Source organism: Arachis ipaensis, chromosome B6 (genome assembly GCF_059453495.1).
Source record: "Arachis ipaensis isolate K30076 ecotype BB chromosome B6, ASM5945349v1, whole genome shotgun sequence".
In the NCBI taxonomy this organism is placed as follows: Eukaryota; Viridiplantae; Streptophyta; class Magnoliopsida; order Fabales; family Fabaceae; genus Arachis; species Arachis ipaensis.
In genome coordinates, this window is record NC_142441.1 from 47,461,793 (window position 1) to 47,477,243 (window position 15,451).

Below are 15,451 nucleotides of genomic sequence, written 5' to 3' on the forward strand. Positions count from 1 at the left end.
CAATAGTTTTGTGGAGGAAAATGCATTTGAGGCATCTTCGGGATCTCATGGTGATGAGCTTCATGCGTCTCTTGAGATCCATGAATTGGTTCTCTTGCTTGCTCCATCCTTTTCTTAGTGATGGGCTTCTCTTCCTCAATGGGAATGTCTCCTTCTATGAAAGCTCCAGCTGAGTAACATAGATGGCAAATAAGATGAGGAAAAGCTAGCCTTGCCATGGGGGAGGACTTTTCGGCTATTTTGTAGAGTTCAAGGGAGATGACTTCATGAACTTCTACTTCCTCTCCAATCATGATGCTATGAATCATGATGGCCCGATCCACAGTAACTTCAGATCGGTTGCTGGTGAGGATGATGGAGCGTTGTATGAACTCTAACCATCCTCTAGCTACAGGCTTGAGGTCCAGTCTTCTTAGTTGAATTGGCTTGCCTTTGGACTCAATCTTCCATTGAGCTCCTTCCACACATATGTCCATGAGGACTTGGTCCAACCTTTGATTAAAGTTGACCCTTCTAGTGTAGGGGCGTGCATCTCCTTGCATCATAGGCAAGTTAAACGCCAACCTTACATTTTCCGGACTAAAATCTAAGTATTTCCCCCGAACCATGGTGAGATAATTCTTTGGGTCCGGGTTCTTACTTTGATCATGGTTCCTAGTGATCCATGCATTGGCATAGAACTCTTGAACCATTAGGATGCCGACTTGTTGGATGGATTTTGTTAGAACTTCCCAACCTCTTCTTTGGATTTTATGTCGGATCTCTGGATACTCATTCTTCTTGAGCTTGAAAGGGACCTCAGGGATCACCTTCTTCTTGGCCACAACATCATAGAAGTGGTCTTGATGAGATTTGGAGATGAATCTTTCCATCTCCCATGACTCGGAGGTGGAAGCTTTTGTCTTCCCTTTCTCTTTTCTAGAGGATTCTCCGGTCTTAGGTGCCATCAATGGTAATGGAAAAACAAAAAGCTTATGCTTTTACCACACCAAACTTAGAATATTGCTCGCCCTCGAGCAAGAGAAGAAAGAAAAGATGAAGAAGAAGAAGAAAATATGGAGAAGAGGGGGAGAGGTGTATTCGGCCAAGAAGAGAAGAGAGGGTTGTGTTGTGTGAAAATGAGGAAGAATGAAGGGCTTTATATAGGGAAGGGAGGGGGGTTAGGTTCGGCCATTTAGGGTGGGTTGGGTGGGAAATTGATTTTGAATTTTGAAGGTAGGTGGAGTTTATGAGGTAGGTTTATGGGGAAGAGTGGATGGATGTAAGTGGTGAAGTGGTGATAGGAAAGAGAGATTGAGGTGATTGGTGAAGAGTTTTGGGGAAGAGTGTTTATGGGATTGTGTGAAAGAAGGGTGAGAAGAAGTGAGTGGAGGTAGGTGGGGATCCTGTGGGGTCCACAGATCCTGAGGTGATCCTGTGGGGTCCACAGATCTTGAGGTGTTCAAGGATTTACAACCTTGCACCAAATTAGGCATGTAAAATGCCCTTGCACACAATTCTGGGCATTCAGCGCCAGATTGGTGCTTGTTCTGGGCGTTGAACGCCCATTTGTTGCCCATTTCTGGCGTTGAACGCCAGAACCATGCTTGTTCTGGGCGTTCAGCGCTAGCTCTTCTCCAGTGTGTGATGTGTATTTTTGTGGAAACGAATTCCAAACACACAACTCACCGGCAAGTGTACCAAGTCGTATCAAGTAATAATAACTCACGTGAGTGGGGTCGATCCCACAGGGATTGAAGGATTGAGCAATTTTAGTTTAGTGCTTGATTTAGTCAAGCGAATCAAGATTTAGTTGAGTGATTTGTAATTAACTGAAATTTAAATTGCATGAAAATTAAAGGGAGAGGGATGATTGCAGTAAAGTAAAGAGAACAGAAAATAAAAGTGCTGAATCTTAAAGAATAAGAAATTAAATGGCAGAAACTTAGAACGCAAGAAATGTAAATTGCAGAATCTTGAAGTGCAAGAAATGTAAATGGCTTGAATTATAACGGGAATTGGGAATTGGATTTGCAGAAATTAGACAAGGAAAAGTAAATTGTGATAAACAGAAAAATAGAAAAGGAATTAAAAAGAAACGGATCTCAACTGGAAATGTAAATGAACTTGGAGACGCATTCAACAGAGAAATTAAAATGAAAACTCCAGATCTCAGGACCCAAGAGACTAGGTAACCAAGTCTAGATCTCAATGCCTTCTTAGATCCAAATTCAGAATTCAATTGCAAGAAAAGTAAAGATCAAGCAGTAGAAGAAAGGAATACAAATATTGATTTTTCAAAAAGTGCAGTAAATAAAACAGAGAGAGAGAGAGATCTCAGGATGGGATTGAAACAGAATTCCTTCAATTCTCCAACACCCAAGATTCAAGCAAAGTGTAAATGAAATTGAAATTAAGAAAACTAAGAGAAAGAGAATTCAATTCCCTTCCCCAAGACTTAGAATCTCCAAATAACTCCTAACCAAAAGCTCTCCCAAAATCACTCAGCGAAAACTAAAAAGGAAAAGCTCCTTTTAAAACTTAAATTCTAAGCTATTTATACACTCTCTTCAAATGATCTTCAAGCCTTGAATTGGGCCTTTGCTCTTGATGGAATTGGGTTGACAAAAGCCTCTGTTGATTGCTTTTGGAGTTGGAGAGAAACCCACTTGTGAACCGGGCCATGAACCAGAAAAGCTTGAGTAAAAGTTTGAGGCAAACTTTTACTCAAGCTTTTCATATCAGCTAGCCTCCCTTACTGTCATCCACGTTTGAGCCAAAGTTTGAGGTCAAACTTTGAGCCAAACGTGGATCCCTCTTGTATGCCTCTTGGGGTGCTAGTTTGTCCTCTTGTCATTGTTGCCAATTTTATGCCCACTATAGACTATTATATATGGATGGAAAGCTCTGAATGTTAGCTTTCTAACCCAATTGGAATCACCTCAATTGGACATCTACAACTCAAGTTATTCTTGTTGGAAGTATACCCCTTCAGGCTGTTGTGGCGCCAACGTTTGCCTAAAAGCTTGAGGTCAAACGTTGGCGCAAGCTTTTGCTCCCTCCAAGGTGTGTTTGTTGTGGTGCCAACATTTGCCTAAAAGCTTGAGGTCAAACGTTGGCGCAAGCTTTTGCTCTTCTCTAGGGTGTATTTGTTGTGGCGCCAACGTTTGCCTAAAAGCTTGAGGTCAAACGTTGGCGCAAGCTTTTGCTCCATTCAGGGTGAATTCAACTCTTCCAAAAGTTTGAGCTAAAGTTTGAGGCAAGCTTTTGCTCAAGCTTTTTGTTCTCTCTTGCTCCTTGCCATTTCTTCTTTCTTCAACCTTCTTCAAATCTCTTTTCACCTATCATCAATCAACCAAGCACATCAAAGCTATGCTCAAAATCATGAGATTGTTATTCTTTCATAATATATAACAATTATAGCACAAAATCTCATGAAAATGCATTAATTTATCCATGGTTGATTGAATCAAAGGAAACAAGAAATTCTACCCAATTGGCTTACTTATGGCTCAAGAAAGTGCATAAAATCAATTGAAAACAAAAGAAAAAGGCTAGTGAAACTAGGCTAAGATGACTTGTCATCACAACACCAAACTTAAAGCTTGCTTGTCCCCAAGCAAGAAAGGAATTATGCTCAAAGGTTCTTTCAATTAAGATGTATTGAAGAATAACTTGTAATGTCCTGTGAGTGAAGTGATTAAGTGATAGTGGGGTGAACTCTAAATTATATGCTCATGCAAGGGCTTCAGTGCTTACTAGTCCTTACATATTGGAAGTCTTAGGTCCTAGGACTTTCATCCAAATGATATCATGGAGATCTCTCTATAGGTAATCACCTTGAAGCAGCTTAGAATTGCGGTACTTTGGCCTTGACTCTAAGTGTCATGTCTCAAAGCGGCTTTTTAGATAAGCTTTCAATCAATACTCCTAAACCAGTTGGTTTTAAGGTATTAGGTGTTAAAGCACCCTAAGGATTTACTTACTCAAGCCTCTCTCTTTGACACAATTCGACCACAAGCATTTACTAGGATAACAACTCTTTGAGTTCTTGTTTCTTTCTTCTTTTCTGCCTAGTAATTGATGCTCAGAGCCTTGGGCCATGTTCTTTTTGTTTTTGTATTTTCTTTATTTTCTTTTGTCTTGTTTGCTGCTTCTTGGATCAATAAATATTTGAGAATCTCCACAACACTTCTTTGAACTTTATGTCCCGCCTATGAGCTCCCATGCAAGTTTTCATAAGCATGCAACCTCAATACATAATCATACAACTAGAACCACCACTTCTCCTAATCTTTTGCTTGCCTCAAAATTGTTTAATTCCTCAATCCCTCTTTTCAAAGAACTTTCATGTGATGCATTTTTGAAATATTGAGTGCAAACAAGTTTTGGAGAGTATAGTGTTGTAAATGATCAAGCATCTTGATTATTGAATTGCAGAAAAACTATACTAGACAGAAGGACAGATAGGGGTATAATATCACTTTCAATCACAGCAATATCTGATAATGAACAATACAACCTTTTGGAGTTTACTTGCTGTCCTCTTCCTCATCATCATTGCTGGTTTTCACATTCCTCTTTCACCTCTTTGATTGATGATGCTAAATCTTCCAAGAGTTTGTATGGTGCTCTGCAGTGATATTGAAAGTTGCTTGTTCCCCAAGCACTTGAAAAATGGTTAGCATGCATGAATTATTTGTGGGCCTTTGAACTTACTTTGGTGTGGGAACACCAAACTTAGTACCTTGCCAATGGTTCTCATGCATCAGATTAACCATGTGTGAAACTCTTTTTCTTTTTCAAAAGCAATAGAACTAAAAACTAGGAAACAGCAGAATAGTTAACTAGTTCATCTAGATGCTTGAAGCTAGCATTATGCAGTAGGTGAGAATATATTTTATGATGAAATTTTTGGTGGAACACCAAACTTAGAGTCCTTCATTCTCCCTTAGATTATTTTGGTGTGTAACACCAAACTTAGCTCCTTGCAACATAGATAAAACTAATTAACCTTTTTATTGAAATAGATATGAAAAGATAGTTACCTCCGGTTGGGTTGCCTCCCAACAAGCGCTCTTTTATTGTCACTAGCTTGACATCTCTCATCCTCGGATCATGGAAGTTGAGGCTTATGTTGCCTTTGGTTTCCTCCTCTCACTATGGGCTTCCTTTCCTCTATTTCTTTTTGTGGAATTCCTCTGTTGTGTCTTTCTTTGATGATTATTTCCTTTTCCATAGCCTTCTCACTTTCCTCCATAACTGCTTTCCCTTTCAACCCAGCAGCTTTTTCGCTGTTCTTTGGGTCATCTTCAGTGGCCCTTAGGACTATATTTGCCCTCCTCTCCCCCGTTTCTGCAAGGTGCCTAGCTAGTTGTTCCATTTGCCTCTCAATTCTTCTAAGTGAGGCCTCTTGGTTCTTGCTTATCATCTCTTGATTTTTCCTTGCTTCTTCCTGCTCTATTATTGTCATCTCTTGAACTTTCACGAACCTTTCCATCATCATTTCTAGAACATAGAGTCTTTGAAAGTTTGGAATTGGTCGTGGTTGTGTTAACTGTGGTGGTTGATGAGAGTCATTTTGGGCGAGTGGTGAGGTAGGATGGGGTTGGAAGTGTGTGTATTGGGGTGGTGCATGATGATTGTTGTTGTGGGGGTAGTTTTTATGCTGGTTTTTGAAGTTAGGGTTGTTGCAGTTGAATTCCCTTGGTCTTTGATTTTGCTTTTCAACCCCCCTCCAGTTGGACTGAGTTCTCCAGGGTGGGATGTACACATCATTCTGAGACCTGTGTTGGAATATGCTAGAGGAACTGTTTGGAGAGTGTGATTGCTCATAACTTTGTTGCTCATGGTTAATTGCTCCAAAACCTTGTTCAGCTTGATTCCACCCGTAAGAGTTTTGAGTTAAGTTGTATGCATGTACTACAGTAGTTCTCAGCTCATTGATTTTTCTGACCATCATGTCTAGTTGTTGTAGAGTTTGCTGATGCATCTGCTTGTTTTGGTTCATGACTGCACGGACATCTTCAATTTCCTTCTCTTGTGTGAATGGTTGCACTTCTGCCTCTGGTTTAACAATTCCCTGAGGTGGTTTCAACTTGGCTAGGAGTTCACTCATTAGTTCTTCTCATCCGATGATGTTTCCTTGTGGGAAAGCTTCAAACCATTGAGCAACGTCGTTCATGGTGACTAGTGGGTGCTTCAAAGTATGGGTTGCATTATCATCTAAAGTGGGGATATTTCTCCCCTGCTTACTGGAATTCGTTGAGTTCTCCTCCATGATCTGCACAATCACAAACAGTCTAAATGAAGATTGAATATACTCATACCAAAATATGGTCAGAGGGTTAGTTGACACAATATGTCAAATAGTTAATAGACTTGGAAGACCAATAGGAGAAAATTGTTTCTCTCGTATATTCAATCAAGCAACGGCATAGGACTCACACAAAGTTAGAAAAACCAAGAAAACTTCACTCTATTGCTAAAGTGGGGTTTTAGTTAGCTTAATCAAAAATTCAAACATTTAGTGGGTTAGTAAAAAGTTAAAGAAACAGAAAAGAAAAAGTGCTTGATCTAGATCTTCACTTCACTTAATCATTGTCAATCTAATCAATCCCCGGCAACGGCGCCAAAAACTTGATGTGTATTTTTGTGGAAACGAATTCCAAACACACAACTCACCGGCAAGTGTACCGGGTCGCATCAAGTAATAATAACTCACGTGAGTGAGGTCGATCCCACAGGGATTGAAGGATTGAGCAATTTTAGTTTAGTGCTTGATTTAGTCAAGCGAATCAAGATTTAGTTGAGTGATTTGTAATTAACTGAAATTTAAATTGCATGAAAATTAAAGGGAGAGGGATGATTGTAGTAAAGTAAAGAGAACAGAAAATAAAAGTGCTGAATCTTAAAGAACAAGAAATTAAATGGCAGAAACTTAGAACGTAAGAAATGTGAATTGCAGAATCTTGAAGTGCAAGAAATGTAAATGGCTTGAATTATAACGGGAATTGGGAATTGGATTTCCAGAAATTAGACAAGGAAAAGTAAATTGCGATAAACAGAAAAATAGAAAAGGAATTAAAAAGAAACGGATCTCAACTGGAAATGTAAATGAACTTGGAGACGCATTCAACAGAGAAATTAAAATGAAAACTCCAGATCTCAGGACCCAAGAGACTAGATAACCAAGTCTAGATCTCAATGCCTTCTTAGATCCAAATTCAGAATTCAATTGCAAGAAAAGTAAAGATCAAGCAATAGAATAAAGGAATGCAAATATTGATTTCTCAAAAAGTGCAGTAAATAAAACAGAGAGACAGAGAGATCTCAGGGTGGGATTGAAACAGAATTCCTTCAATTCTCCAACACCCAAGATTCAAGCAAAGTGTAAATGAAATTGAAATTAAGAAAACTAAGAGAAAGAGAATTCAATTCCCTTCCCCAAGACTTAGAATCTCCAAATAACTCCCAACCAAAAGCTCTCCCAAAATAACTCAGCGAAAACTAAAAAGGAAAAGCTCCTTTTAAAACTTAAATTCTAAGCTATGTATACACTCTCTTCAAATGATCTTCAAGCCTTGAATTGGGCCTTTGCTCTTGATGGAATTGGGTTGACAAAAGCCTCTGTTGATTGCTTTTGGAGTTGGAGAGAAACCCACTTGTGAACCGGGCCATGAACCAGAAAAGCTTGAGTAAAAGTTTGAGGCAAACTTTTACTCAAGCTTTTCATATCAGCTAGCCTCCCTTGCTATCATCCACGTTTGAGCCAAAGTTTGAGGTCAAACTTTGAGCCAAACGTGGATCCCTCTTGTATGCCTCTTGGGGTGCTACTTTGTCCTCTTGTCATCATTGCCAATTTTATACCCACTATAGACTATTATATATGGTTGGAAAGCTCTGAATGTTAGCTTTCTAACCCAATTGGAATCACCTCAATTGGACATCTACAACTCAAGTTATTCTTGTTGGAAGTATACCCCTTCAGGCTGTTGTGGCGCCAACGTTTGCCTAAAAGCTTGAGGTCAAACGTTGGCGCAAGCTTTTGCTCCCTCCAGGGTGTGTTTGTTGTGGCGCCAACGTTTGCCTAAAAGCTTGAGGTCAAACGTTGGCGCAAGCTTTTGCTCTTCTCCAGGGTGTATTTGTTGTGGCGCCAACGTTTGCCTAAAAGCTTGAGGTCAAACGTTGGCGCAAGCTTTTGCTCCATCTAGGGTGAATTCAACTCTTCCAAAAGTTTGAGCTAAAGTTTGAGGCAAGCTTTTGCTCAAGCTTTTTGTTCTCTCTTGCTCCTTGCCATTTCTTCTTTCTTCAACCTTCTTCAAAGCTCTTTTCACCTATCATCAATCAACCAAGCACATCAAAGCTATGCTCAAAATCATGAGATTGTTATTCTTTCATAATATATAACAATTATAGCACAAAATCTTATGAAAATGCATTAATTTATCCATGGTTGATTGAATCAAAAGAAACAAGAAATTCTACCTAATTGGCTTACTTATGGCTCAAGAAAATGCATAAAATCAACTGAAAACAAAAGAAAAAGGCTAGTAAAACTAGGCTAAGTTGACTTGTCATCAGGGTGCAATTCTGGCGTTCAAACGCCCAGATGCTGCCCATTTGGGGCGTTCAGCGCCAGAACCATGCTCTGTTCTGGCGTTGAACGCCAGCCAGATGCTTCTTGCTGGCGTTTAAACGCCTGTTTTTGATTCCGTTTTCAATTTTTATATTTATTTTGGGACTCCACATGATCATGAACCTAATAAAACATGAAAGAACAAGAAAAATAAAATTAGATAAAAATTGGGTTGCCTCCCAACAAGCACTTCTTTAATGTCAATAGCTTGACAGTGGGCTCTCATGGAGCCTCACAGATGTTCAGAGCATTGTTGAGACTCCCCAACACCAAACTTAGAGTTTGGATATGGGAGTTCAACACCAAACTTAGAGTTTGATTGTGGCCTCCCAACACCAAACTTAGAGTTTGACTGTGGGGGCTCTGGTTGACTCTGTTTTGAGAGAAGCTTTTTATGCTTCCTCTCCATGTTTACAGAAGGATAACCTTGAGTTGTAAACACAAGGGAGTCCACATTCAATTGAAGGACTAATTCACCTCTATCAACATCAATCACAGCTCTTGCTGTGGCTAGGAAGGGTCTTTCAAGGATGATGGATTCATCCTCATCCTTCCCAGTATCAAGGATTATGAAATCAGCAGGGATGTAAAGGCATTCAACCTTTACTAACACGTCCTCTACTTGTCCATAAGCCAGTTTTCTTGAATTGTCTGCCATCTCTAATGAGATTTTAGTGGTTTGCACCCCATAGATTCCCAGTTTCTCTATTACAGAGAGGGGCATGAGGTTTATCCCTGAGCCAAGGTCACACAGAGCCTTCTCAAAGGTCATGGTGCCTATGGTACAAGGTATTACGAACTTTCTAGGATCCTGTTTCTTCTGAGGCAATGTCAGTTGATCCAGATCACTTAGTTCATTGGTGAACAAGGGAGGTTCATTTTCCCAAGTCTCAATACCAAATAATTTGGCATTCAGCTTCATGATTGCACCAAGAAACTTGGCAGCTTGCTCTTCAGTAACATCCTCAGTCTCTTCAGAAGAGGAATACTCATCAGAGCTCATGAATGGCATAAGGAGATTTAATGGAATCTCTATGGTCTCTGGATGAGCCTCAGAATCTTTTGGTTCCTCAGAGGGAAACTCCTTATTGATCACTAGACGTCCCAGGAGGTCTTCCTCTTTGGGATTCACGTTCTCTCCCTCCCTTACAGGTTCGGCCATGGTAATTAATTCAATGGCCTTGCACTTTCCTTTTGGATTTTCTTCTGTATTGCTTGGGAGAGTACTAGGAGGGATTTCAGTAATCCTTTTACTTAGCTGGCCCACTTGTGCTTCCAAATTTCTAATGGAAGACCTTGTTTCATTCATGAAACTCACAGTGGCCTTAGATAGATCAGAGACTAAGTTTGCTAAATTAGAGGTATTTTGTTCAGAGTTCTCTGTCTGTTGCTGAGTGGATGATGGAAAGGGTTTACTATTGTTAAACCTATTTCTTCCACCATTATTAAAGCTTTGTTGAGGCTTTTGTTAATCCTTCCATGAGAGATTTGGGTGATTTCTCCATGATGGATTATATGTGTTTCCATAAGGTTCACCCATATAATTTACCTCTGCTATTGTAGGGTTTTCAGGATCATAAGCTTCTTCTTCAGAAGATGCCTCTTGAGTACTGTTGGATGCAGCTTGCATTCCATTCAGACTTTGAGAAATCATATTAATTTGCTGAGTCAATATTTTATTCTGAGCCAATATAGCATTCAGAGTATCAATTTCAAGAACTCCCTTCTTCATAGGTGTCCTATTATTCACAGGATTCCTTTCAGAAGTGTACATGAACTGGTTATTAGCAACCATGTCAATGAGTTCTTGAGCTTCTGCAGGCATTTTCTTTAGGTGAATGGATCCACCTGCAGAGGTATCCAATGACATTTTAGCTAATTCAGACAAACCATCATAGAATATATCCAGGATGGTCCATTCTGAAAGCATGTCAGAAGGACACTTTTTGGTCAGTTCTTTGTATCTCTCCCAAGCTTCATAGAGGGATTCACCTTCTTTCTGTCTGAAGGTCTGAACATCCACTCTAAGCTTACTCAGCTTTTGAGGAGGAAAGAACTTGGCTAAGAAAGCCTTGACCAGCTTATCCCAAGAGTTCAGGCTGTCCTTAGGTTGAGAGTCCAACCATACTCTAGCTTTGTCTCTTACAGCAAAAGGGAAAAGTATGAGCCTGTAGACTTCAGGATCTACTCCATTAGTCTTAACAGTATCACATATCTGCAAGAATTCAGTTAAGAACTGAAAAGAATCTTCAGATGGAAGTCCATGAAACTTGCAGTTCTGCTGCATCAGAGAAACTAATTGAGGTTTCAGCTCAAAATTGTTTGCTCCAATGGCAGGAATGGAGATGCTTCTTCCATGTAAATTGGAATTAGGTGCAATAAAGTCACCAAGCATTCTCCTTGCATTATTATTATTTTCGGCTGCCATCTCCTCTTCCTATTCGAAAATTTCTGAAAGGTGCTTGCTGGATTGTTGTAATTTAGCTTCTCTTAGTTTCCTCTTCAGAGTCCTTTCAGGTTCTGGATCTGCTTCAATAAGAATATTCTTGTCCTTGCTCCTGCTCATATGAAAAAGAGGGAAGAGAAAAATAATAATAATAGGGATCCTTTTTACCACAGTATAGAGGTCCCTGTGTGAGTAGGTGAATAAATAAATAGAAGGAGATAAGAGAGAGAGAATTTTCGAAAATAATTTTTGAAAAAGAGTTAGTGATTTTTGAAAATAGTTTTTGAAAAAGGTTAGTAATTTTTCAAAAATTAAAATAAAAAATTAAAATAATTAGTTAATTAAAAAGAAATTTTGAAAAAGAGGGAAGATATTTTCGAAAATTAGAGAGAGAGAGTTGGTTAGGTTGTTTTGAAAAAGATAAGAAACAAACAAAAAGTTAGTTAGTTAGTTGAAACAAATTTGAAAATCAATTTTGAAAAGATAAGAAGATAGGAAGTTAGAAAAGATATTTTAAAATCAAATTTTTGAAAAATATATGATTTTGAAAAAGATAAGATAAAAAGATTTTTTTTGAAAAGATATGATTGAAATTAGTTTTAAAAAAGATTTGATTTTTAAAATCACAATTAATGACTTGATTCAAAAGAAATCACAAGATATGATTCTAGAACTCGAAGTTTGAATCTTTCTTAACAAGCAAGTAACAAACTTGAAATTTTTGAATCAAACATTAATTGCTGATGTTATTTTCGAAAATTAGGAGGTAAAAATAAGAAAAAAATTTTTGAAAAAAATTTTTTAAATTTTCAAAAATAACTAAGAAAAATGAAAAAGATTTGATTTTTGAAAAAGATTTTGAAAAAGATAAGATTTTTAAATTGAAAATTTGATTTGACTCATAAAAACAACTAGATTTTAAAAATTTTTGAAAAAGTCAAATCTAATTTTCGAAATTTTAAGAGAGAAAAAGGGGAAGATATTTTTTTTATTTTTGATGAGAGAGAAAAACAACAAAATGATGCAATGCATGAAAATTTTTAGATCAAAACAATGAATGCATGCAAGAACACTATGAATGTCAAGATGAACACCAAGAACACTTTGAATGTCATGATGAACATCAAGACTTATTTTTGAAAATTTTTATATGCAAAGAAAACATGCAAGACACCAAACTTAGAAATCTTTCATGTTTAGACACTATGAATGCAAAAATGCACATGAAAAATAAGAAAACACACAAAACATGAAGACATCAAGATCAAACAAGAAGACTTACCAAGAACAACTTGAAGATCATGATGAAGAACACTATGAATGCATGAATTTTTCGAAAAATGCAAGATGAACATGCAATTGACACCAAACTTTAAATCTGACTCAAGACTCAAACAAGAAATACAAAATATATTTTTTTTTTATTTTTATGATTTTATGATTTTTCTTTGTATTTTCTTATAATTTTTTTTGAAAATCATTTTGAAAAAGAAAAATAAGGATTCCAAAATTTTTAATATGAATTCCAGGAATCTTATGCTCTTTAGTCTAAAGCTCCAATCAAAGGGTCAGGCATGGCTTAATAGCCAGCCAAGCTTTAGTATGTAATATGAGAGTAATTCATTCAATTTTAAGCCAAAACCTCAGTCCAAAAGAATTTAGACATGGCTCTACAGCCAGCCAGGTTTCAACATGCTTCATGAAACACTAGAATTCATTCTTAAAAATTCTGAAGAAAAATATATTTTTGAAAACATTTTTATTTTAAAATTTTTTTCAAAAACAGATGAGAAATTTTTGAAAGGTTTTTGAAAAATTTTTGAAAATAAAACAAAAAGAAAATTACCTAATCTGAGCAACAAGATGAACCGTCAGTTGTCCAAACTCGAACAATCCCCGGCAACGGCGCCAAAAACTTGGTGCACGAAATTGTGATCATCAATGGCGCCATTGATGAGCGGATAATTTATACGCTTTTTGGCATTGTTTTTAGTATGTTTTTAGTAGGATCTAGTTACTTTTAGGAATGTTTTCATTAGTTTTTATGTTAAATTCACATTTCTGGACTTTACTATAAGTTTGTGTATTTTTCTGTGATTTCAGGTATTTTCTGGCTGAAATTGAGGGACTTGAGCAAAAATCAGATTCAGAGGTTGAAGAAGGACTGCTGATGCTGTTGGATTCTGACCTCCCTGCACTCAAAGTGGATTTTCTGGAGCTACAGAACTCAATATGGCGCGCTTCCAATTGCGTTGGAAAGTAGACATCCAGGGCTTTCCATCAATGTATAAGAGTCCATACTTTGGCCGAGTTTAGACGATGTAAAAGGGCGTTGAACGCCAGTTCTACGTTGCTATCTGGAGTTAAATGCCAGAAACAAGTCACAAACCAGAGTTGAACGCCAGAAATACGTTACAACCTGGCGTTCAACTCCAGAAAGAGCCTCTGCACGTGTAACATTCAAGCTCAGCCCAAGCACACACTAAGTGGGCCCCGGAAGTGGATTTATGCATCAATTACTTACTTCTGTAAACCCTAGTAGCTAGTTTATTATAAATAGGACCTTTTACTATTGTATTAGACATCTTTGGATCATTTTTAGATCTTTGGACACCTGGTTCTTAGATCAGAGGGGCTGGTCTCTCGGCCATGCCTGAACCTTTCACTTGTGTATTTTCAACGGTAGAGTTTCTACACTCCATAGATTAAGGTGTGGAGCTCTGCTGTTCCTCAAAGATTAATGCAAAGTACTACTGTCTTTCTATTCAATTCAACTTATTCCGCTTCTAAGATATCTATTTGCACCCAAGAACATGATGAATGTGATGATTATGTGACGCTCATCATCATTATCCCTTATGAACGCGTGCCTGACAAACACTTCCATTCTACATGCAAACAAGCTAGAATGAATATCTCTTGGATCTCTTAATCAGGATCTTTGTGGTATAAGTTAGAACCCATGGATGGCCATTCCTAAGGTCCGCAAAGTCTAAACCTTGTCTGTGGTATTCCGAGTAGGATCCGAGAAGGGATGGCTGTGACGTACTTCAAACTCGCGAGTGCTGGGCGTAGTGACAGACGTAAAAGGATAGTAAATCCTATTCCAGTATGATCGAGAACCTCAAATGATTAGCCGTGCCGTGACAGAGCATTTGGACCATTTTCACAAGAGGAGGGGATTGTAGCCACTGACAACGGTGATGCCCTTGCATAAAGCTTGCCATGGAAAGGAGTAAGACTGATTGGATGAAAACAGCGGGAAAGCGGCGGTTAAGAGGAACGAATGCATCTCCATACACTTATCTGAAATTCTCGCCAATGATTTACATAAGTATTTCTATCCTTATTTTCTGTTTAATTAGTATTATTTTCAAAAACTCCATAATCAATTATTATCCGCCTGACTGAGATTTACAAGGTGACCATAGCTTGCTTCATACCAACAATCTCCGTGGGATCGACCCTTACTCACGTAAGGTTTATTACTTGGACGACCCAGTGCACTTGCTGGTTAGTTGTATCGAAGTTGTGACAACTTATGAATTGAGATTAGAGCACCAAGAGATCACAATTTCGTGCACCAAGTTTTTGGCGCCGTTGCTGGGAATTGTTCGAGTTTTCGTCAAGCTTTTGGTCCGGTAACATCAGTGCCAAATTTTGATCCGGCAACAACACCAAGTTTTTGGCGCCGTTGCCGGGGATTGTTCGAGTTTGGACAACTGACGGTTCATCTTGTTGCTCAGATTAGGTAATTTTCTTTTTGTTTTATTTTCAAAAAATTTTTCAAAAATCTTTCAAAATTTTCTCCTTTGTTTTCGAAAAAAAAAATTTTTTAAATAAAAATGTTTTCAAAAATTTTATAATTTTATTCAAAATTTTTAAGAATGAATTCTAGTGTTTCATGAAGCATGTGAAGCCTGGCTGGCTGTAAAGCCATGTCTAAATTCATTTGGACTGAGGCTTCTAATTTGTTATCAAGAGCAAGCTAGTTGTTGCTAATCCACCTGCTGTTGTTCCTGATTTACATACTAAAGCTTGGCTGGCTATTAAGCCATGCCTGACCCTTTGATTGGAGCTTTAGACTAAAGAGCATAAGATTCCTGGAATTCATATTAAAAATTTTGGAATCCTTATTTTTCTTTTTTCAAAATGATTTTCGAAAAAAAAATTAAAGGAAAATACAAAAAAATCATAAAATCATTAAAATCAAAAATATTTTTTGTGTTCTTGTTTGAGTCTTGAGTTAGGTTATAAGTTTGGTGTCAATTGCATGCTCATCTTGTATTTTTCGAAAATTTCATGCATTCATAGTGTTCTTCATGATCTTCAAGTTGTTCTTGGTAAGTCTTCTTGTTTGATCTTGATGATTTTTTGTTTTGTGTTAT

General features: G+C 37.8%; 1 non-coding gene across 1 annotated transcript; it reads left to right on the top strand.

Annotated features, from left to right (window-relative positions):
- The first annotated feature begins 10,541 nt into the window (after positions 1-10,541).
- LOC148555436 (small nucleolar RNA R71) lies at positions 10,542-10,649 on the top strand. Its single transcript, XR_015886821.1, has one exon. It is a non-coding gene; the product is annotated as a small nucleolar RNA R71 (small nucleolar RNA).
- The last annotated feature ends 4,802 nt before the right edge of the window (positions 10,650-15,451 follow it).